The sequence below is a fragment of the Dermacentor albipictus genome, chromosome 2, assembly GCF_038994185.2.
Source record: "Dermacentor albipictus isolate Rhodes 1998 colony chromosome 2, USDA_Dalb.pri_finalv2, whole genome shotgun sequence".
Classification (NCBI taxonomy): Eukaryota; Metazoa; Arthropoda; class Arachnida; order Ixodida; family Ixodidae; genus Dermacentor; species Dermacentor albipictus.
In genome coordinates this window covers 142918181-142940347 of record NC_091822.1, presented here as the reverse complement: position 1 = coordinate 142940347, position 22167 = coordinate 142918181, and the positions used below count along the sequence as shown (strand labels likewise).

General features: G+C 47.8%; 1 protein-coding gene and 2 long non-coding RNA genes across 4 annotated transcripts in view; 1 reads left to right on the top strand and 2 right to left on the bottom strand.

The window, feature by feature from the left end:
* Traf4 (TNF receptor associated factor 4) overlaps positions 1-22167 on the bottom strand; it is an 85301-nt gene that overhangs the window by 42139 nt on the left and 20995 nt on the right. The window lies entirely within an intron of this gene.
* LOC135912975 (uncharacterized) lies at positions 1462-7022 on the top strand. The gene is made up of 3 exons (XR_011512176.1): positions 1462-1883; positions 2126-2300; positions 4276-7022. It is a non-coding gene; the product is annotated as an uncharacterized lncRNA (long non-coding RNA).
* On the bottom strand, positions 4474-8867 carry LOC139056134 (uncharacterized). The gene is made up of 3 exons (XR_011512177.1): positions 8353-8867; positions 7043-7207; positions 4474-4605 (listed from the first exon to the last, which is right to left on the bottom strand). It is a non-coding gene; the product is annotated as an uncharacterized lncRNA (long non-coding RNA).

Here is a 22167-nt window from a genome sequence, read left to right as displayed (position 1 = left end):
CCGCAGCTAGACCTCGCGTTGAAGTTGTGCGAGATTGCCCACTCTCGCGCAGAGCACCTTATATGAAGGCGAATCCAGATGGACTATAACTATATTATACGAGCCGTCGTCGTCATCGTCAGGCAGAATGAATGAATGAATGAATGAATGTCAGCAGAGAGATGTTTTTGTCTCGCACATTTGTTTGCGCCGAACAACTGCGCTGAATTCTGTGCTGCGGCGCTTCAACATACACGTGTTACTTGACTCTGCGGCAGTATATACATATATAATCAGCTTTATAGGTGTAATTCACTGTGCACCCTAATATGTCGCCACGCCACCATTCACCTGACCCCATTTCATCGGCTATGTAGGCCTCATGACTCACAACCTTGAGAGTCTAGCTATACGCAAAATGCACAGCGGCACACCGGATCTCCGATAAGCCTGAAGGTGTAAGAGCGGCGCTTCGCGGTAATTGCGCCCGTGCACGGACAGCACAGAGCCTTTCGTTAGATAGCACGTCCTATGGCGACTATATCGGGTATACAGCGAGTCCTTCGGTGCCTGCTCTGGGAGCGGCACCCGTGATGTGGGCGTACGTCGTTGACGCGCAAGAGTCAACAGCGACGCTGGGCGCGTCTTTTGCACAAGCGACGGACCGGTGTACGCGTCACCGCCGCGCATCTATACGCGGCCTTCGTTCATGACATGCGCGCGTTTGAGTCACGTCGAGCTCGTGCGGCAGCGGGTGTGAGTGCGAGCGTGTGATTTCCGTATACCTTCGCCTATCCTAACGTATGCATACATACTTACTAGCGTGTGAAAATGAATGCACGCGATATTCCTGTTGTCGGCTGCGTCGCATATATGCCGGTCGCCTCGCGTAACTTATTTTCGAGTCCCTTGCCAATATTACACCAGCGCGGCTGCCTCGACGTTGGTACGTATGTAGTGTACAGATTCGTATTCAGCTGCGCGCACGAATTCAAGACGCGGGACTTCGTTGGGGAAAGTGTCAGACGTATATAGTAACTTGAAAGCGAGGGCTTATTGCCTTATACGCATCGTACTTCCAGTGATGACGCAGCATTCGCAGCCTTCGTGACGCCTGACGTAAATACGCTCGGAACAGTATACGATGCTATAATTCTCTGACAGTTGCGCAAGCGGTGGGTCTTTGCAATGAGGTTAGCGTTCACCCAAAGTACACAGCACTCACGCAGCAAAACGCTTAACGAAAATAACGCCCAAACTTTCAAGGGGATAGCATGTAACGGTGTTACTAAAATGTTACTAAAATGAGTGTCCTTCATGATCAAATCGAACCCTGCTACAACGATGCAGTCCCATGCGGGAACGACGGTGGGCAATGTCACAGGCCACGTTAGCGTTACGTTATATGAACAAATTATGAATGTCACGTCTCAAGGCCCAACCACACGCGGTGAATCGTGCGCGCCTGGCTGCGCGTCACGCGTCTGCGAGGCCGTACGCGCCTGTCCTACGCGTCTAGAGAGGGCAGACGCGCAGGAAACGCGCGCGTCAAGGAGGTCTTGATCTTGGGCGTCATTTTGAGCGTATTTTGAGCGTACGCGACGGAAGTACAGAGGCTCTATAACGGAAGTGGCAGCTTGTGCACCGACGTCACGTGGGCGGTATGTACACTTCCGGCGGTTCGGAAAGGTTGTTGAAGTGTCAGAATCGTGCGGAGACGCCGGGAGTCGCCGCTGGTTTCGTGTCGATAGATCACAGAGGCTATGGAGGCGATCAACAACGAAGCGCTGATCGCCTGCGTTGAGGCTCGACCTGCGCTTTGGTAGCAGGCGAAACACAAGCGCCACTAGAACAAGCACTTGACGAGGTGGTCGTGGATCGTCATGCCCAACGCTGCCGAACAGGTGAGTGCTCGGAATTTTATACGGGCGTCATAGCGGAGCAGTTTCAATCGCGATCGAGCCCGATCGGGGTCGGATTTGATGATCACGATTGCCTGTACCGCGCAATATGCGTAGAACCGATCGTGATCGAGAAATTTGATCGCGCTCGATCGCCATCGAAAGCCTAGCTGTGTGGCACTGGTATAAGCTGCCTCTCTCATCAGCAGACTCGCAGATGTCGAAAACGCGTTTCATCTGTGCAGATGACGTTATCACAGCGCTGCAGAAGTGATGGAAGTCCCTGGGGAATAAATTTCGGCGCCTGGGAAGACGTTGTCAGAAAGGAAAGAGCCGCGCCGTGCCAGCTGTCGACGTTCACGTCATCTGGCTGTTTTTCGACCAGATGATGTTTCTGCGCTACACAATGGAGTGTAGACCGTAAGTGATCTTGAAATTTCCATCTTAGCCGGCGTGTGAAAAATGAAACACGGGATTTTAGTGCTTTCCCTTTACCACGTTGACCGGCGATGCCGTATGTTTGTATTATAGCTGGAAATGCACCGCACTTATGGGAATCGACTCAAAATAGTGCTTACACAAGCAAGTCGACGCACAGTATGCATTATATTCAGCTTTGTCTAATCGGCGATAAAATATTTGTGCTGCATCGCCGCTCCGATTATCGCATATTTCGTTAAATGTGATCCGGTAAGGGGACATACAAGCAGTACAAGAATAGCTTTGTATATTTATTTATTTAGGTACCCACAAAGCCAGTTTGGCTTTGCAGTGGGGAGCAGAGAAAGCAGAAAAACAGGTACAAAATAACAAGTAAAATAGCACTTAAAAACCTAACAATAAAGCATAAGACAGAAGTACAGAGAATATCACATACAAATTAGCAGGATGAATAAAAAGAAAAGGGCTTGCATGATGCACACACAAAAAGAAAACACAAAACATGCAAGTAGTTTTTTTTAATTCTGTGCACTGATCCTAGAAGGCAGCGTGCAAGTCAATGGCTAGTATTTAACTGATTATTGAATGTTGCTATATTCACGTGTACCTTGGGCACTTCAATGCACAGTTTTAATTTTGCATTTTGTTGCTTGCCAGCAGTGTGCAAATCGGTGCATCATCACAGACCCTCAAATATTACCTAGCTTGCTTAGGGATTCATTCAGTGTCATCATGCTGTAGGAATAAATGTGCCATAGTACTGACAACATTGTCAGCTGTGTAATTGATAATTCTTTTTGTGTCTGCTCAGCAGTGTCTATTATCAGCCTGTGGTTATTCTGCAGATCTCAGGTGCTGTGGTTATTGGTTTCAGCGAAGCTTTCACGATGTTTGTGGAGAACACTGTTCCTGCTTAGCAAAATTTCCGAGGAAGGACTAGATGATCCAGTTTAACACATTCGCACTGTGCAAAAAATGATTATTGAAATTTTACATGCCAAAAACACTATCTAGTTACATTATTTTAATTGGTATTTGCATTACGTCCAGTACTGGTCACTCGTGCAACACAGTAGCCAGTAGTCAGCTGGGATGACAATGGTTCAATGTCTACATTAATATCAGTATGAGGCGAGCTATTTGGCAAGACAGTAGGAGCAGCGGTAGGAAAGTCGAGAGAAGAGGCAAAAAAAGCTTGGCTGTAAGAAACCTTCTGGAAGGGTTTGCTCGCTAAGGTCAGCTTTGCTGGGCCAAAACACCCTTTACAAGGCAGATGGCAAGAAGACAAACATTATTAGACGTAACTTCCTAAACACAAACAACAAATGCACTGACTACTACGTACACAGCTTCACACTGTTTAGACGTACATTCAGTTAAGAAAAACAGTTTAGAATGAGATGAAATTTACAAACAAGTGAAAGGAAAACAAAGTCACAAGCCAAGAACGTTTCAAGTAGAAAAACTAGAACAGGAGAGAGCCTTATGCTAAAGCAAGACCTAACAGTACTACTACTCTATGTTTAGAAAGTGCAAGCATAGGTCTTTCAACATGAAATTTATTAAGTGGTTTTACTGAGTAAATGTAGTGGAATGCTTACTGCTAATTATTTCAAAACTGAAACATTCCAAATATCATGCACTGTTTTGAGTAGAAGTAATCACTAGGCTTTAGGCATGCAGATCTCGTAAGAACTGCTTAAATGCATCACAAGCAAAAACAGAAAAAAATACAAAAGCTACACTTACGCGCATGCAGAAACTGTTCATTCTGGTTGTGTAGGCAAGCCACTTTTGTCCCTACAAAACTGATTCAGAGCTTCAGTGTACTCTAATAAAATCGCACACTAAAACAAATGTGGACGGATTTGAGCCTTCATATATTTTTGTATCCAGACTGGCACATTATTTACACATTGACAGTATGTGCAAACCTTATTACGCTCACATGCAGGATGTCCGCCAACCTTCCACCAGTGCCCCCATCGAGTGAGGAGGGAAGTGCTGCAGACATCTTAACAAAAAATGTGCCAGTTTTCCGATCTGGCAACACTTGAAGCGCCATCACCGTGAAGTGAAGAGTCACAAGCGCCAGCATCGACTCTGTCTTCGGCGTCGCATGAGTCTGTGGAGTCTCAGGACATTTTGGAATCTCTTGAATCACTGATGTTTCAAGAAGTTCTGGTTCCTGAGGATTCTGAGGCACACCACAGCAGTCCGCAGTCAGGAGCATCGCTGGCTTCAGCAGGCAGTCGTAGGCTGGATATGTTAGGAAGCATTGCTTCTGAAGCAAAGTCAAGGGGGAGGAAAAGGAAAAAGAAAGATTAGAGTCAGTTAATATTGGAGGAATTAGGCAATGTTTCAAGTGCAATCAAAAGATGCAAACCACAGGACGACCTTGAACTTTTGCCGTCTCTCTGCTCAAACAAATTAGAGAGGTCAGTGAGGATACGCATCTCGACTTGAAAATTAAATTGATGCAAGTAGGAGAGTAATTCAAAGATGAATGTTTTTTAATGTATACTTTTTGTATAATAAAGCCAAGAGACAATGAAACAAAAGGAAATCATTGATGAATTTAATTGCTTTATATCGAAATGGAAAAATAAGGAGGAAAATGAAAGTATATGAAAAGGTAGCTTCCCACTAATGGGAGACGAACCCACAACCTTTGAATTATGCTTGCATTGCTTTACCAGTAGAGCTGCAGCAATGGCTATCCCTCTGCAAATTTTCTTGGGCCTGTATGTGCATGTACTAGATCTCACCCTGGTAGTGTTAGCCAGTGCTACTCGTGCAAGAACACTCCAAGAGCCTAATCTGGTACACATAGACATTCTATGAAATTGATGGTGGAATAGCCTCCAGCTCAATTGGTTTTGGTTTTAGCTTCCACCAGTGGCAAGTTATATTTTCTCCACTTTCATTTCCCTTCTCCTTGTGATGTTGACATTACAAATAAGATGACAGTTATTTTCCTTTATGCTTTATATACGTTTCCTTGTCTGTTGTTGTCATGTCAAAGCCCCTCAGCTCTTCTTTTTGTTCATTTTACATTGTGTTGTATCCATATTTTTGTGCGGTATTCAAGAATTTCATAAAGTTGATATCTGTGGGCCTGGTTGGCTGGCCATTGCTGCTGTAGAGATGTGTGAACATGTTTTAGCAACACATCTACGATAAAAAAGCAGTGACTTGCAACTAAAGGTTTGTTGTTGCAAGACAGACGTTCATCGCTTTCATCTGTGTTTACTCATTCAGCCTGTCTTGCAGCAATGAACCTTTTTGAGTTCACCACCTGTGCATGTAGAGTTTGTGCATGCATGTAGAGATGCCTGTACATGCCTGTAAATAAAAAGAAATGTAATGAACCTTCAAGCAAACCCCATTGAAAATTTCGGTTATATGCTGCAAGTTGTAAAGCCTGTCGGGGCGTTCTAGCAGCGCAAGCATTTTTCAAATTGTTTTATTATTATTAGAAGAGGTAGCAGAAAGGGAAAAGTCTTGCCACCACATAGCCAGGAGGCGAGGTTCACTGCCAACATAGACAACCTCTACCTCTCCCACAACTATATCATCCACAAGCCACATTCCTTGCATTTTTTTTTCTTTGTGTTCTGTGGCTCAGTTCCAGAGTTGGTTTTGCATGTTCTGCATTGGATGTTTGGCCAAAGTCTTTGTACGTAATCAGTGACATTGAAGGCAGCGTGTAAATGACACTTATACGTATGACGCTGCTTCTCTGGCAGGAAGCAGGGCTACCTGACGGGAGCCGTGAACAACATGTGAGCTTTAAAAAATTTCTTAAGCTGTAAAAAATGCAAGAGATTTATGCGGCTGTCATGCTGTTCTGCAGTTGTTTAATACTTTGCAGGCACGATTGCCACTATATGACTAGCACACCACTGCAGAGTCTAGCCGCCTCCATCCCCACACAGTAAGTCAAGACAACATCTTTTATGTCTTACCGGGATGCCAAGTAGCTTGAATGCAAGTTGAAAAAAAAAAATTAGTACGCATGTCTTGATTGTTTGAATACTAATTATGATGACATGATTTTTCTTGACAATGATCTACATGGCTGTAGGGGCCCTTTTCGGGTGACATAAGATCAAAATTCATTTGTGTAGGTTAGCTACTACCTTTGTTTGATACTACATGTGCAAGCATACCTCAGTGCATGTTTTACAGGTTACGCAAGGTCAAAAGCACTGAGGTAGCTTTTGTGCGATGCCAGTCGATGGCAGTTTTTTTTTAGAGTTAGCCGTAACTGTTACACTGGTGATGCAGTAAGTGGAAACTTTCAGTCTCTGTGATCATGCGATCATTTTTTTCTTGTATTTCTTTTCACGCGCATTGTCAGTACCATTGTTACTATTTCTCGTTTTGTATCAGCATTTCGTGTCCCATTTATTTATTTGTTTGAGTTAGTTGTGTATAATTCTGTATTCTGTGGAAAGAGAGAAATAAAGATGATTATTAATATATTATTATTATTATGTATTAGTATTTTTTTATGCACGCTTATTGTCAGTCGTTTCCTTCTTTCTTTTGTTTTGCTTCAATGTTTTGTGACTCCTTCCTGATTTGGCTTCCAACAGGCGGTGGGCAGTAATATGTAAATAAAATAAAATAAATCATACATTAAATGACAAAGAAACGGTGTTCTGTATTCCTCCAATCGCACATTATTACTCTAGGGGCAACTGTCCTTTACCAACCTCAATGCTACAGCAAGTCATTCTCCAGGCTCCAGGGGTTTCTCGAATGTGGTGCTGCCGTGTGAGGTCCTCTGCTAAAAAGCTCAATAGCTTGTCCAAGAGCTGCGGCGCCTTGCGAAAGAACTTGTAGAAAAATCTGTGGTCATCCTGACGTATCCGTTGCACCTGTAAAAAATGGTGCATTATTGCCTGGCAGCAAGACCATGCCCTGCCCACATACATGCGCAGGTATCAGGAGCTGTACACTTTTCACTGACACACACGTATAGCCACTAGCCATCATTAATTTTACCCCCTGCTTTGTTTATGTGCTTGAATACAAACAGTGGTTCGGCAAAACAGGAGAGCCAGTCAACGGTATATTAAAATGGTGCGGCCACTGCCAAGAAACTTCGAAATTAGTCGCACAGAATTTTAACCTGCCCCCCATGTCACAATTTAATTACATAACACTTCATATTCTACAGTCATACTTCTGAGAGACAAAAAATATAGGAAATCGCATCTCGTCCACAAGCTTCATATAAGAAAACCAACACGTGTAAAAAGGTGTTCTTTAATCTGTGTGCTATCTAATGGCACAAATATAACTAGCAGTCCTAAGCTTGTTGTAGGGGTGTGCTAATACCGAAAAGTAGATTTAGAATCGAATCAAATGAAGAAGAAATAATCTAGATATCAAATAAAATATCGAATAGCAGAAAATGTGTTACAAAACTTTATCCTTACAAATTTTGTGCAAGAAAAGAGGGTGCTACACAAGCTCTGTGTAAACAGTATGGTCTACTGTTAATAATGAAGGGAGCTCCAAATTAGTATTACAGATTGTCTGTTAAATAGAATCAAGCGCTTCCCCTGTGAAGCTGAACAGTTAATGACCGTATGTCGTAAGGCATACACGGGTTAGACAGACGGCGGTTGAATCGTCGTGAGGTGTCGTCACCACGTATCCAATATACTATCTGTATGCTTCCGGCGGCTAATCAGCCCGATCTTCGCCTATGCTTTCGCGCTTTCCGAACTACACCCTGCTCCTGTCGTTCCCCCTGTTCGCGTACGTCACGTTATCGTTTCGATCGGTGCTGTCAACCTGGACGAACCTTGCACCGACGACGCGATGCTGTTCTGCGAATTGGGCGTTCGCGCGCTGCGAGTACGATCCCCGCATTACTACTTTAACCCTTTCACTTATGCGCGCACTTAAAAACGCTGATAAGTAATTGCTGTCCTAACGAAGATAAGTCCCCATGTCCAAACACTGGCTCCTAGTTCTACCACTGTAGATCATCGAAAGGAAAGAAGTTACTCACAGCCGTAAAGTCCTTCTTCTTTGCGCAGTTGAAAGACTGGGCGGACCCACCAACGTCGCCGCAGAGGCCGCAGACGCTTACTGCGCTCCCGCCGCCTTTGCAAGAGCAGCAGCAGCAAAAGCTTCTTTCTCATGTGGTGTACATACATTGCGGGGAGAGAACGCTGATGCCGGCGAAGCAAGCGGCTAAGCAAGAGCTCGGCAGCACCGTCGGGCGTGGTCGCGCGCAGATGTCAGCTGCAGTTGTGAGCAAGCAGACGCTATCGCGCGTGATGTTGATGATTGACGTAGCTTTTCTTGACATAAGGATGTATATATAGGAACAGCGTGATTTATCAACTTAAAAACAATGTGCTAGCTCTAACATTGATAAGTTAAATAAAAATGGCTAGCCATAATGAAATTAAAGATAAACTTTTCTCAAAGCCAAAGACGACCGTTTCCGCCATCGCTGGGCCGCTGGTCTGTCAGCCCTGTGCTACGCGCAGCGAAGCGCGCACGTGTGCGCGTATCGTGTGGCTGGACGCCCTTCCCTTCATCACCCGCGTACGCGCACGCAGACGCGTACGCTTACGTGTACGCGTAGTGAGACGCGTATCCCGGGCTGCGTGTGGTTGGGCCTTCACGGGCCCAAGCTCAATTTAGATAGCCTTGCAAAGTGTGTGTATGCGTATACTCACATAATTTGACGCCGCAAGGACGCTTACGCGACGCACGCGATCAAGCGGTTCTAAATCAAGGTACTCTACAGTTAGATAAAGCAGATGGTGCTGCGAAGCCCCTGATAACGCTTGGAGGCAAGACGCTTGTGTCTAGTGTTTAAAACTGCGAACCCAAAATTGATCATAATGGAAGAAAGCCTCCACGCATGATTATCGAGTATATGTACTACGTTGCCAATTTTTCTCACGTGTCACTTGACGCCCTCCGGCGTAGCTCCCTAATTGACTTTCGCAAGAAGGAGCACCTAACTCGAATCAAGCCCATTTAATCGTTGCCATTCCGTTACCAGAAGTCACACCCTCCATACGTTTCTCCAGTCTATAGTTCCATCTAAAAGCGGAGCTCCTGTAACTGACTTTCGTGAATAGAATATGGCGCACTCAAAATCGAACCAACCCTTTCTGCTGCGTCGCATCGTTACGATTCCGTTATCGCACAACCATCTCCTCCCTTCCTGCCCGGCCCCATTCGATTCGGTTCCAAAAAGTGGCTGTTTCTGAAAGTCCCTGATTAATGAGTGTAGAAGCAGATTGGAGGAAAAACACCGGCGGCCCTTCCTGCTTACAGTGTGTGTGTGTGTATGTGTGTTTCTTGAGGCCGCGTATAGCCGGTCGGAAGATCGGCAGCGTACGGCGACGTTGTGGCTGCGGAAAGCGGATCTGCAAGTTGGCGGCGTAGCGTGCGAGACACTTTTCCCACGGAAAGAAGCCCCCACTGCCGCTTTTGCCCTCGCTGCCGTTCGCCTGTGTGAACAGCGGCACGGAGACAAAAAAGAAGAAAGGAAGCACAGCAAAGAATATATATATATGTATAGAAGAGAGAGAGAGAGAGAGAGAGAGAGAGAGAGAGAGATGCAGTAGACGGGCGCGGTGCCGCGTGATGATGCAGCGACCAAGGACGAGTTGGTTTCATGCGCGACCGACGGGCGAGCCCTATCGGCTGCCCATTGACGGTGCACGCAGTGGCCATGGAGGAAAGCCGGTAACTTCGGTATCGGTAGCCCAGCAGAATGCTTTGAATGTAGGAGGTCAGGATCGACTATTCTAATGGCGTCGTCGCTGTTGGATGTTTATCTCTCTGCGAAACGCTTGCGCGGAAGGGTTCCCTTCGGAGCACGTGAGGCGTTTGTTTCTTCGGCGACAGGACGAATAAAGATAGGGTACGGGCCCAGTTTCCCCTAGACCTTTTATTTTTGTAATGCTTTCGCGCTTAGATGTCACTTGTTGCTGCGTTGAAGCGGTGTTCTAATCCTGACCGAAAGACTGCTGCGCAGCAGGGAAGCCAACTCTAAGTGCCTTAAACCCGTAGGTTATCAGAAGAGAGTGCCGACTTGACGCTTCTAACCGTAAGCTGCTGAAATTCGGCTGACTTTGTTGGAAACCACTCTTTTAAAAAATCCTGCCCATTTGGTTACGTTGAGGCATTGCGGTCAAGTTCGACAGATAGTTGGCAGGGACAATAAATGTACAAAATGCGTCGGTACAATAATTATATACTAGTAGAATTCACCGATTCCAAGAACTTAGCAAAGCGTTGCCATTGCACCGTTGCCGCTAACCCTCGGTAGCGCGCGCGCGCGGTAAGCACCACGTGAGCACCGTCTACGGCGGGCGGTATCAGTAGCGGTATAAAGGTAAAGTTATATAATAAAATTCTCTAACGATCGGTAAGATGCCGGTCAAATTGTGTCTTCTGAATCCCTGCCTTGTACATGCGTTCTAACTTCCAACCCATTCTTATTTCTCTCGAAGGTTCCTTCTGAATTTCCAGGTCCCCTGCCTCTACTGTAGTTGTTTCATCCTATAGCTAACCGTTCTCTTGCGCAACTTCGATGTATTCATATTGGGAAAGGCACGCACGCAAGAAGCAAGGACGCCGCGCTGCTTCTTTGTCTTTGCCTGGTTAGTGTCAATATTTTTTTCTGAGCCTTTCTCAAAGTGAATCCGTTCCGATCTGCCTAGCTTGCAGTTGTCCTATAGAGTTCCAAGATGCTGACCAAAAAATCACGGAATTTTCTTCCTTTGCCGAGCTATCGAACACTGCCTTATAGAAAGGTGCCTATTAATACTGAAGCCTATATACTGTCGTATATTGTTGGTTAAGGTCTTGGATAAGTCGTGGTAAGTCATATCTAGCTTCGCTGTACAAACTGTACAAACTGTAAATTTCATGTTCGGAGATATGCCCCGTCCGTCAATCTATCAATCCTCGCAACTAATCTCTTCCCAAGCTAACATTTTCAATACTTCTTCCACATATTGTTTATTACCACCGAAAAAAAAAGAAACATGCTGCACTCCAGAGGCTTTTGGCTCTACTTGCCCCGACTGTGGGGCTGTTAGCAATATCGCACACATGCTCTGGTGATGCCCCTCGTTACAGGGACCCAATCGCATCACAGACGAAGAATGGAGCTCTGCCATCCAGAGCTCAGAACTTTCACGTCAAACCTAGGCTGTCCAGAGAGCCCACGATGCGACGGTTAGGCTCGGCCTACCCGTCCCCACGTGGGAGCGGCCCGCAGCTCTGCCCTAGGGCAAAGCTTCTCAGGACCTTGTAATTAAAGTTCTTTGTCTGTCTGTCTGCTGTGTACCCGGGTTAATCGGTGACCACAAGGAACACATCTTGAGGGAGGGAGGGAGGGAGGGAGGACCGTCACTGTCATCGCATACACGCAGCTCAAGATAGACGCGCCGACGCCGGTCAACACCAGGCCGGAAATGCGTCGGAAAAAAACATTCCATGTGGTTGGCTCTTGACAGTTCCAGATGTGGGTAACTACCTGAAGGCAACAGACTTAAGTGCTCGACTATAGAGATGCTGCACCTTACTTAGTGCATGTGAAAGTGCGGTATAGACTCATCTCTCTCTCTCTCTCTCTCTCTCTCTCTCTCTCTCTCGCTCCGCATTCTCTTCCCCACGTGTAGGGTAGCAAACTGGACTCAGTCTGGTTAACCTCCCTACCTTTCCTTCTTCCCTTTTCTCTCTCTCTCTCTCGTTCTCAGATGTGGCTATATTGCCGAGATCGCGTTTGTGTAACGTCTTACGGTTGTTCGCTTACAAAATACCGCAGGAAGAGGGAAGGAGGCTGTTTCGAGAACGCATGACTACGCCACGTGTGCGTGCCTGCTTGTGCATATATACACGGATATACTTCCACATGCGGACGATGTCGGCGTCGCTCGGTTGCCCGCTTGGCCTATTCGCTTGAACGCGCAGCTCTCGTCTCGCCGGTGCATCGACGACCGTGGAAGCGGCTATTCTGGTCGCCCCCCTCCCCGGGCACTGCTTTTCTTTTTTCTCTTTTTTTTTGTCTGGTTGCTGGCTTTCTTTGCTTGCATGTGTGCGCGGCTTGCCGCCGGGTCGGTGATGTCCTGTAGCAGAGGGGGGCGGGGCGTGGTCGGCTATCACGTGACACGCGTTCAGTGCTCTTTCGCGGCGTGCACGCATGTTGAAGCACCCGAGACGATCGTGGGGTTGAGATACGGTGCAGTAAAAAAAAAGAAAAAGAAAGAAAGAAAGAAACTCGGCGAGCCGCAGCCGACCACTCGCGCTTGGTGGTTTATTTATTTATTCGTGCACACCAAAAATGTAATTTCATGTTGCGTCGCTCGCGTTGCAAGATACTCTTGCAATATGGGAACGCTGGGACGAGCAAGGGAATGCGCAACAGGTTCTGTGACGAATTTGAAGCCACTTCGGTGAGAGTTTGCGACTAGGCAACGTGGGCACCAGCAATTCGTGCCTGTGATTATGACGCCTCAAACTCTTTTAAGTGTCCGCAGCGAAGCTGTTAGCCTCCATATAGTTAGCATCTAGGGATTTGTGTTTGATTTTCCGTGTAACAGAATTATGTTTTCTCGTGTATTCGAATTACAATTCGATGCTGCCGTGTTGTTAGGTTGTGTGTTAGTCGTACTTCGATAATTTTGTGACACAGTTTACTTTGAGAAGTTCAGTTAGTTCAATGGCGCACTTGCGCTAGGCGGAGGGCCTGCAAGAATGAGGATGCGTGCTTCACTTGCACGCACGCGTGTATAAAGTATCTGTTGTCTGCTGGGTGGTTGTTGCCGTCCTGGTGGAATTGTCCCGTCATGTGACTCGGTGTTCGTATCATCGTTAGCTGAAATAAAACTTTGTCGAAACGCACATTCTGCCCGTTGCATATGTCGTACAGCGTGTGCTGCGATCGACATTATGGCAAAAAGTTTTCAACAACAGTGCCGCCACGGCAGCTGGGAAAAGAGATGTTTTCTCGTGTATTCGAATTACAAACCGATGCTACGTCATGTCTGTAGGTTGCGTGTAAGTCGTACGTCAGGAATTTTCTGACACATTTTACTATGAGAAATCCAATTAGTTCAATAACGCGCTTGCCCCAGGCGGAGGGCCTACAAGAATGAGGACGGACTTCAACAGGCAAGCTGGAAAAGGGTTTTGTCTTCGAGCATTCGCGTAACAGAATTTTGTTTTCGCGTCAATTCGTACTACACCCCGAAGCTGTCACGTCTGCTGCTCGTGTGTGGAGTCTTATTTGCGTATTTTCTGACGCAATTTACTTTTAAACATTAATTTATTTCAGTACCCGCCGTGGTTGCTCAGTGGATATGGTGTTAGGCTGCTGAGCACGAGGTCGCGGGATCGAATCCCGGCCACGGCGGCCGCATTTCGATGGGGCCGAAATGCGAAAACACCCGTGTACTTAGATTTAGGTGCACGTTAAAGAACCCCAGCTGGTCGAAATTTCCGGAGTCCTCCACTACGGCATGCCTCATAATCAGAAAGTGGTTTTGGCACGTAAAACCACAAATATTAAAAAAATTATTATTAACGATGGCAGCCATGCGTCCCTCGTGCCGAAGTCACACGTTGAAAAGCCCGGGTTGTGCGTCAAGTGTCATTTTTCTGGCGGTTTAGAAAAAGTTTATTTCGACAAGAGACGATACGAATACTGAGTCATAATCATGGCACAATTCCACCCGGACGATAACATGTAAGAAACGAAACACAGCGCGTTGTCAACGTAAGTAGTGTCCGAGTCCTCACGCACCAACATATAAACACGTATACACCCAGGGAAAGGCACAGTTACACATAAACTAAATGCCACATGTACAAAATTTTTCTGGCATTCTTTTTTTTTTTTTCCGTAGTGACGGCTTGCTCATTGAGACGCTGCGTCAGAATGCGAAGCCTTCGAGATCGGCCCACGTTAAAGGGGTTGGGACACCAAATTTTGAGGCTATAAAAAGCATGTTGTAGGCTGCTTCCGTATGCAAGGACACCCAGAACGAAGTATTGGACGCTGCATACATTTTAAAATAATTTTAATTGAGCTCCAAAAAGTCATTAAAAACTCCTTCTCGTAGTCGAGACCCATCGCTAGCGCGGCAGTTACTACGTCACAGAGGAGGAACGAAAATATTGACGTCATAGCACACTAGCACAAAAACGTGACGTATGATGAGTAGCGATGAAATGTCGATTACGGAGCATGCCGAGCCGAGCGACCGAGCATAGCCTCCACTATGACCGAGCTACAGGCATATAGAAATCCTTTCTTAATGCAAAGAAAGAGTAAGGCGTGCAGGCACGGACACAAGAGGAGAGAAGTGGACAACACGAACGCCGCACGGCGGCCCGCGAACGGCAAACTGCGTGCGGCGAGTTGCCGAGCGGACGGGCCTACGTTTGAGCCGGCCGACTCCCTTTAGGATATGCGGCGTTCGTGTTTCCGCTTCTCTCTTCGCATAGTCGCATAGTTCGGCTGCTCGGAGCGGTCTCTCGTTCGCCTGGCCTTTCTCAATGTGAGGGCCTGTGCACGTTATCGGCACGGAAACTCGCTGAACGCCGTTTGCCGTTCGCGGGCCCCCGTGCGACGGCGGTTTTGCTCGAGAACGGCGATCGAGATTTCCTTGCCGTAGAGAGGATGGGCCCGGGACCCATTTGTGCGGCAGCCGTACGGCGAAGCGGCCAACCAGCGACCAAGGAGTGGTCACTCTGGCACCGAGGGCAGCTTCACCACCTCTGATCGTTCGGCGCCGCCGATATCGTCGCTAGGCCTTTTCCGGTTCACTTCAAAGCTAAAGCGTACGGCGCTTCGGAATGAATCACCGACTCTCACAAGCCGTAATATTTTCTTACCGTTGTTGTCGCTCTTCGCAATAATTATAATAATCGCGACATGCACTTCGAATCGCCAGTTGTTGACATCTGCTGGCAGAGCACGCGTATGCGCGAGCAGACGACGCAGCATAGTTTTATGTCACTATTTTTTGTGGCCCACGTGACCAAGCCATGTTGCGTTTCCTCCTCTGTGACGTCATAGCATCCCCCGGAGCCCAGAAACCGAAACCGAAATCGCTCGGTGTAATAATGCTATTATTAAATTATTTAACTGATATATATGAATCCCGCTGTGTGTATCGTGCTCCCTGAAGCATGACACAACGTTTGAATCAACAAACGCATGAACGAAAATTGTGATGTCTCCACCCCTTTAAGGCGCTGTTTTAGACTGCCCTGCCTACGAAACTGGCCCGCACATTTGTCGTCCGAGGAATACAAAGTGGGCAGATCACTAAAAGAAAGAAATAAGCGCTTTATACGCAAAAATGAAAACGTAATGGATCGACAGCGGTTGCCGGTAGCGCCTGCAGTGCTGACCTTTATTTTATTTTGTAGTAGCGATAGACGGTAAATTTTTTTTTTGTTCGGACGTAAATTGAATAAAAAGATTATGCTAGGTGTATAATGTCATTGGACACAAGAGCTCTTTTTTTGCAAAATATTAAGATTAAGAAAATTTTGTAAAATAATCTACGGCGGTACCTTGAGAAACTATGTAGGTTACACAATGTGGCACCTTGGTGCCCCTGCGGTATTAATTGGCTCTAATGCACGCTGCATAACTGTGGGTTAGGGTGTCCGTGTTTTCTTGAAGTGAGCTTTTTCTAAACACTCTGCTCGTTGCTCTTGTCGTACAGCGTGTTCTGCGATCGACATTATGGATTTTTCTGAAGGCACGAATTGGGCTGTGCTCTCTGACTCAAAACCGGCATTGCAGTGCACGCAGCCAGTTCTCCGACGCGGATGTCATGAACAGCTGACATACGAAATCGTAAAGCTTCACCATCACGTCCAACAAAAAGATCACGAGGTTGTTTTTCAATGGGTACCTGGACATTGTGGAATCAGTGGCAATAATTCCGCCGATAACGCTGCTCGCACAGCACATCAAGGAGAGCACAGCGTTCCAATTCCGCTTTCGAGGGCAGACGCCGCAAGGCAGCTTCGACACCTGGCACGCAGTCTCTCACTGATCGATTGGAACTCGCCAAACTTAAGACATACACGACTGCATCGATTAAACCCGTCACTGCAACTCTGGCCTCCACTCGGACTTCCTCGACGTGAAGCTACGCTTCTCTGTCGCCTATGGTTAGGAGTTGCCTTCACAAAGGCATACTGTACATTAATTGGAGTGACAGACAGTGCAGCATGCGAGGTCTGCGGCACCGAAGAAAATATCGACCACCTGCTGTGTCACTGTCCACGATATGCACCAGAAAGACAGGAACTTGCTAACGCTCTCCAAAAACTGGACAATCGGCCGCTGCTGCAGGTGCTGCTGAAACACCTCACCCATCGCTCGTCGGCACACAAAGCGGTGAAAGCGCTTTTGTGCTTCTTGAGGGCGACGGGCTCGTGGGAACGTCTGTGACTATCAATGCAATTTCTATTAGAGCATACGCGTCAGCGAACTTACCGCTAATTTCCTTCTTTCCTTCTTTTCTTATCTCCTCTCTCTCTCTCTCTCTCTCTGTTTTCCCCTTTCCAATTCCCGCGGTGTAGGGTAGCCAACCGGACGTTATACTGGTCAACCTCCCTGCCTTCTGCTTTTCTCTTTTCTCCTTGCTTCCATCATTTCCCAACGTTGACTGGTTCATTGTTCATTGGTTCACCGCTATATACCGCTTCAAAAGAGCCATTCTCCTCGTATTTTAGGTCTTGATTACACCTATGATGGCCTATAAAACTCTATGTGGCTCTCAATTCTTGAAGGTGTAAGGCGAAATATTCAAGATGTTCAAGGGTTTGATTTACCCCTATTAGAAAGAAGGTACTTAGCACAGTCTGTATTTTGCGGCCGAGTGTGGTACGTTTGTCACGTTGCACAGCCACCATTACGGGTTACTAGTTCCTTGCAGTCCCCTTCTTGGTTCTTTCTTCTGGTCGGGCAGTACAGAACTGGTCTGTCGCGTGGCGCTCGGGCAACCACGCTCTCGCGGTGGGTTCGCATTCCCATCCGTGTCCGCTCGCTCCTGGCTGCTTGCTCTGCGATTTCTCCTCCGCCTGTTACAGCGTGATCCGTGTCCCTGCGCGTGAAATCGCCCGCTATTTCCCTGGCACAAAAATTCGTTACGTGTTACCGGACGTGCACTTAAATCGCGGACCACAAGTGTTAAACGCCCCTACATTTTACTGTTCGGCCGTGGCATTATATCGCCACGTACAACACGTCTGTCCTGATGTAGACGTTCTCGAAAACCTTGTTTGTAGATACCTTGTGAGCCTTATTGCTTCCTCTAGTTCCCCCAGCGCGCCTCGCACGTTCCAATAATGTGTCCTGGAATGCGATAACGGCGTCATTTCTATATATCACGTATATATGGAACATCATTTTATACATCTGACAATTAGTTTATGTGTAACTGTGCCTTTCCGGGCCTCTATGTGGTTATACGTTAGTGCGTGAGGACTATGGTTGAGGAAAGCGAGAGCGAGAGAAAGAGGAAGCAGCGGTGTGCATGCGTGCGTGCCTGTGCGTGCGTGCGTGCGTGCGTGCGTGCGTGCGTGTGTGTGTGTGTGTGTGTGTGTGTGTGTGTGTGTGTGTGTGTGTGTGTGTGTGTGTGTGTGTGTGTGTGTGTGTGTGTGTGTGTGTGTGTGACCTGATGACGTATGTCGACCATTGCTGCTAATCTACGCAAACGTGGTATATAATAAACATAAAATTAGAACAACAAGAAGAGTCGGCTCAACCACACGTCAGTTTGCCGGATAACTCGTTACATCGCTTATCGTATAATGAACGCTGCTTGAGAAGACTCCGTCCACGTCGCACTCCGTGCCGCAGGACCGGTCAGTCGTGCCGGGGCGCATCCGTCACGCTGCGCCGGTCTGCAGGACGCAAGTTCCAGCTCAAGACTCAAAATACACACACACATGCGACATTCATGCGCGAGAAATCCGCGCTCCATACCTTCACCGCGAATGCGGATGCGCCCAATTTGGCGCCAATTATTTTGTCACATACGAAAAGGGAAGAACAAAGATTGGGAGATAAAGAAAAGGAGCAAAGCGATGATAAAGGGGGGGAGAATAAAAAATGAAGAGATAAAAAAAAAAGAATGACTTCGGCGGACGGGACCTTTTTGCCCCGGGCTGCTGTAACAGCTCGAGGCCGGTATGCCGGCCGGCGTGATGCGCATGGAGCCGGACGAACACACACACACACACACACACACACACACACACACACACACACACACACACACACACACACACACACACACACACACACACACACACACACACACACACACACACACACACACACACGCACGCACGCACGCACGCACGCACGCACAGGCGTCGGCCGGTCCGCGCCGTCGGCGGACGTGATTCCACGCCTGGCTGGCCGCCCGACCGAGCGCGGTTCCATTGTTCTTGCTCGTCCCTGAACCCCCGAAACAACGCCCCCGGGGGCTAGTCGTGGCGCCGACGGACGAGGCCTAATTACCGCGACCGGTGTGTGGCCGTATATATACCCCGAGGTGGGGGGGAGGGCAGACAGAGCATGCGCTGCCACATAGGCGACGTCCAAGAAGCCCTTGTCTCTCTCCGAGCCGCGCACATTGTCTCTTTCTTCGTGCCTCTCGGGCCGCGACGGAGGACGCCGTCCGTGCTCTGTGCGCCGCAGCGCAAGGGTGCCGAAGAGTGACGGTGGGAAACAGACCAGGCCCTTATATAGGGACTCGTTAGCCGCTACATATATGCACCGTGCGTGCAGAGAGGGATACGCAACGGTGATCGGTTGCTATACGCTGGTGGAGCGTAGCGAGTAATGTGAACGTGCACTGTGTACACAGTCGGTATACAAACAACAGGGTCGCACGCGCAGCACGTGCTGCATGCAGGTACAAAATGGTATGCGAGAGCTTGAGTTACATAATCTCCACTTGTAAGCATGCGCTCCACAGCGTCAAGGACCGCGTCAATTAATTAACCGAATGATGAAAGATAAGACTATAATGTCCACGCACGCAGTTAATCGTTTTCGTTACGAACGTGCCACGGGAATCCATATATATATATATATATATATATATATATATATATATATATATATATATATATAGTCTAACGTGCACGCAGTCATGTTTGCTGCGTACTTCCGGTTTTGGTGAGGGCTCTACCTCTTGCGTAGCTGTGCGCATAATTCGCCTACGTGTTTAAAAGTCTGTACAGGTCTATACCTGAGCTCTCAACGACAAACTTCAACCACGCCGTGTTTGACTTTGGGCACAATTAAACCGCGCGCGGAGAGGTTTCCAACACCAAGTCGCTTCACTAATGTTCACTACATAGACGCGCTTATCGAGGCTTTCTTGAGAGATCTCACAATTAAACCGCGCGCAAGAAGGTTTCCAACATCATGTCGCTTCACTAACGTTCCCTACATAGACGTGCTTATCGGGGGTTTCTTGAGACATCTCACACAATTAAACCGCGCGCGAAGAGGTTTCCAACACCATGTCGCTTCACTAACGCTCCCTACATAGACGCGCTTATCGGGGGTGTCTTGAGAGATCGCACAATTAAACCGCGCGCCAAAACGTTTCCAACACCACGTCGCTTCACTATATAAGGTTCCCTACATAGACGCGCTTATCGGGGCTTTCTCAAAGAGATCTCACACAAGAGGATGCGCGCTTCTGGCATTCTCAGCAGCGAACGCGCTTGGCGTGCGCAGCTTCTTCCGGCTTCCCGAAGGAGAATAACCCCGCGCCGGTCGGGCTCTCAGTGTAATGTAATAGTGTCGCAGGTCAGCACGAAGCTATTCTCACAACGCGCATCTCGGGGCGTGTGAAAGTCACGGTATATATACTATATATACGAGCAGGCCTCCCTCTAGAGGCGAAGAGCACGCCTATCTAATTCACTCCATGTAGAACGAGAAGGATAACCCACGCGATTTGGGCTACCGGGGTGCAAATGTGCCGGTCAAGAGCACGAGGGAAGTTATGGCGATGCTGCGATTAGAAGCGACAGAGAAAGAAGAGAAGGGTTAGATGTGTTGGTGAGGGGGAGGGGGGAGGGAGTGTAACGTGGGCTAGCTGTTCGCGGCTCCATATACGAAGTGCGCAGCATGGGAATGTGAGTGCCCGACATGCGGCGCCACCTTTCCTGTTCTTTTATTTCCCCAACTTCATTCCGTGAACACAATGAAGAGCGCGTCCTTGAGCTTCATTATTCCCTCCTTCTTTCGCTCCTTATTTTGGCTTAATTTGGGAGCGGGGGTCACTCCACTGCAGAGACAAAGCGCCGATGTACAGTGGCAACAAGACCATTGTTGTTGATCTAAGGGTCACCGCGACCCGCCACTGCCGGGAAGTCGTCGGCTGGTTTCTGCTTTACGCGGTTGGCGTGACTGTAGGTCAAGACGGGTTGTACAGGGGCGAGCTTCTTTGACCGAGTCGAGCTCTCCTCACATACACACTGCGACAAGCAGCACCTGAACTACTGATATATATATATATATATATATATATATATATATATATATATATATATATATATATATATATATATATATATATATAGTCCTCGTATTTCTGTGTCTCTTGTCCTGCATTTGGTAAAGAATCGTGTTTTTTTTTCTTTTATTGTTTACATATGGCCCGTCCAGATAACTGACCCGATCGCGGCGATAGCCTGCCGGAGCTCCTTCGTGCGAGCCAATTAGAACGTAAAAAAAAAGAGAGAGAGAGAGAGAGAATGAACGAATGAGAAGGATCCTTACAAAATTTCGGTCTCTCGCTTTCGTATTTTTCAAACATCCCCCGCCAAACCCGCACGGACGCGTCGCGAACCGATCCCGCCGCATCCGCGACCCCCGCTTGCCGCAATAAAAAGGGCTGCAAGCGACCGCTCGAGGGGCCTATAAACAACAGCTCGTTCTCCGTGGCCGCGGCTGATTATCACACGCCGGCTGCTTGTTTGCGCTTCCACTTGTGTCGCTGCTGCTGCTGCTGCTGCTGCTGCTGCTGATACCCCGGCAACGATGGAAGACGCCTGCTCCTCCGCTCCGTGGGAAAGTCGGCGACTCCGAGCGCCGCATCCGTTCTTCTCTCCCTTGTCGTGGACCACAGTGGGACCGCTTGTCTGGCCGGCCACTTGCGTGCGAGGTTTAGTCACTATATAAGTGGCCTCAAGTATATTAACATCTGCTTACCACACGTGGGGAAGCGTATATGAAAAAAAAAACGCGCGGAGAGAGAGAGAGAGAGAATAAATAGACGATCTATTCAGCTCTGGAACCGAAATAAGGTCGCCGGAAAGAACTGACCCTCTGTAACAGACTCGAAAAGTACAGCGATATAAAATAATAAGAAGAAGGCGTCTAACGGATGCAATTTGCCCACTTTTGAGACCTCGTTCACAAGCTCGCTAATAACCGCCCGGGGCTACGTCGTGCGCGACCTGGTACATGCACTTGGAGAAGCGCCGTTAAAGATCTGCAAAGACGCCCTCGTGGTTCTAAGTTTCTGAATGTCAGCTTCTGAATTTCATTTTCCTGTCCAAAGGAGTCATCGCGACGGCTGTGCTAATAACGTTTGTGTAGCAGTCGAAGGCGATTCGGTATGCGCTCGGCATTGGAAGTGTCCCATATAAATGCGATCCGCTGTAGCTCCTGTACGGGGCTGAGAGAAATCCGTTCGCAAAACGGCTATATACGCGGGTTCGGTAGTGCGGATATTTTGACAGCGTGCAAAGAAAGCGTGATTAGCTAAAGATTAGTCCTATAGAC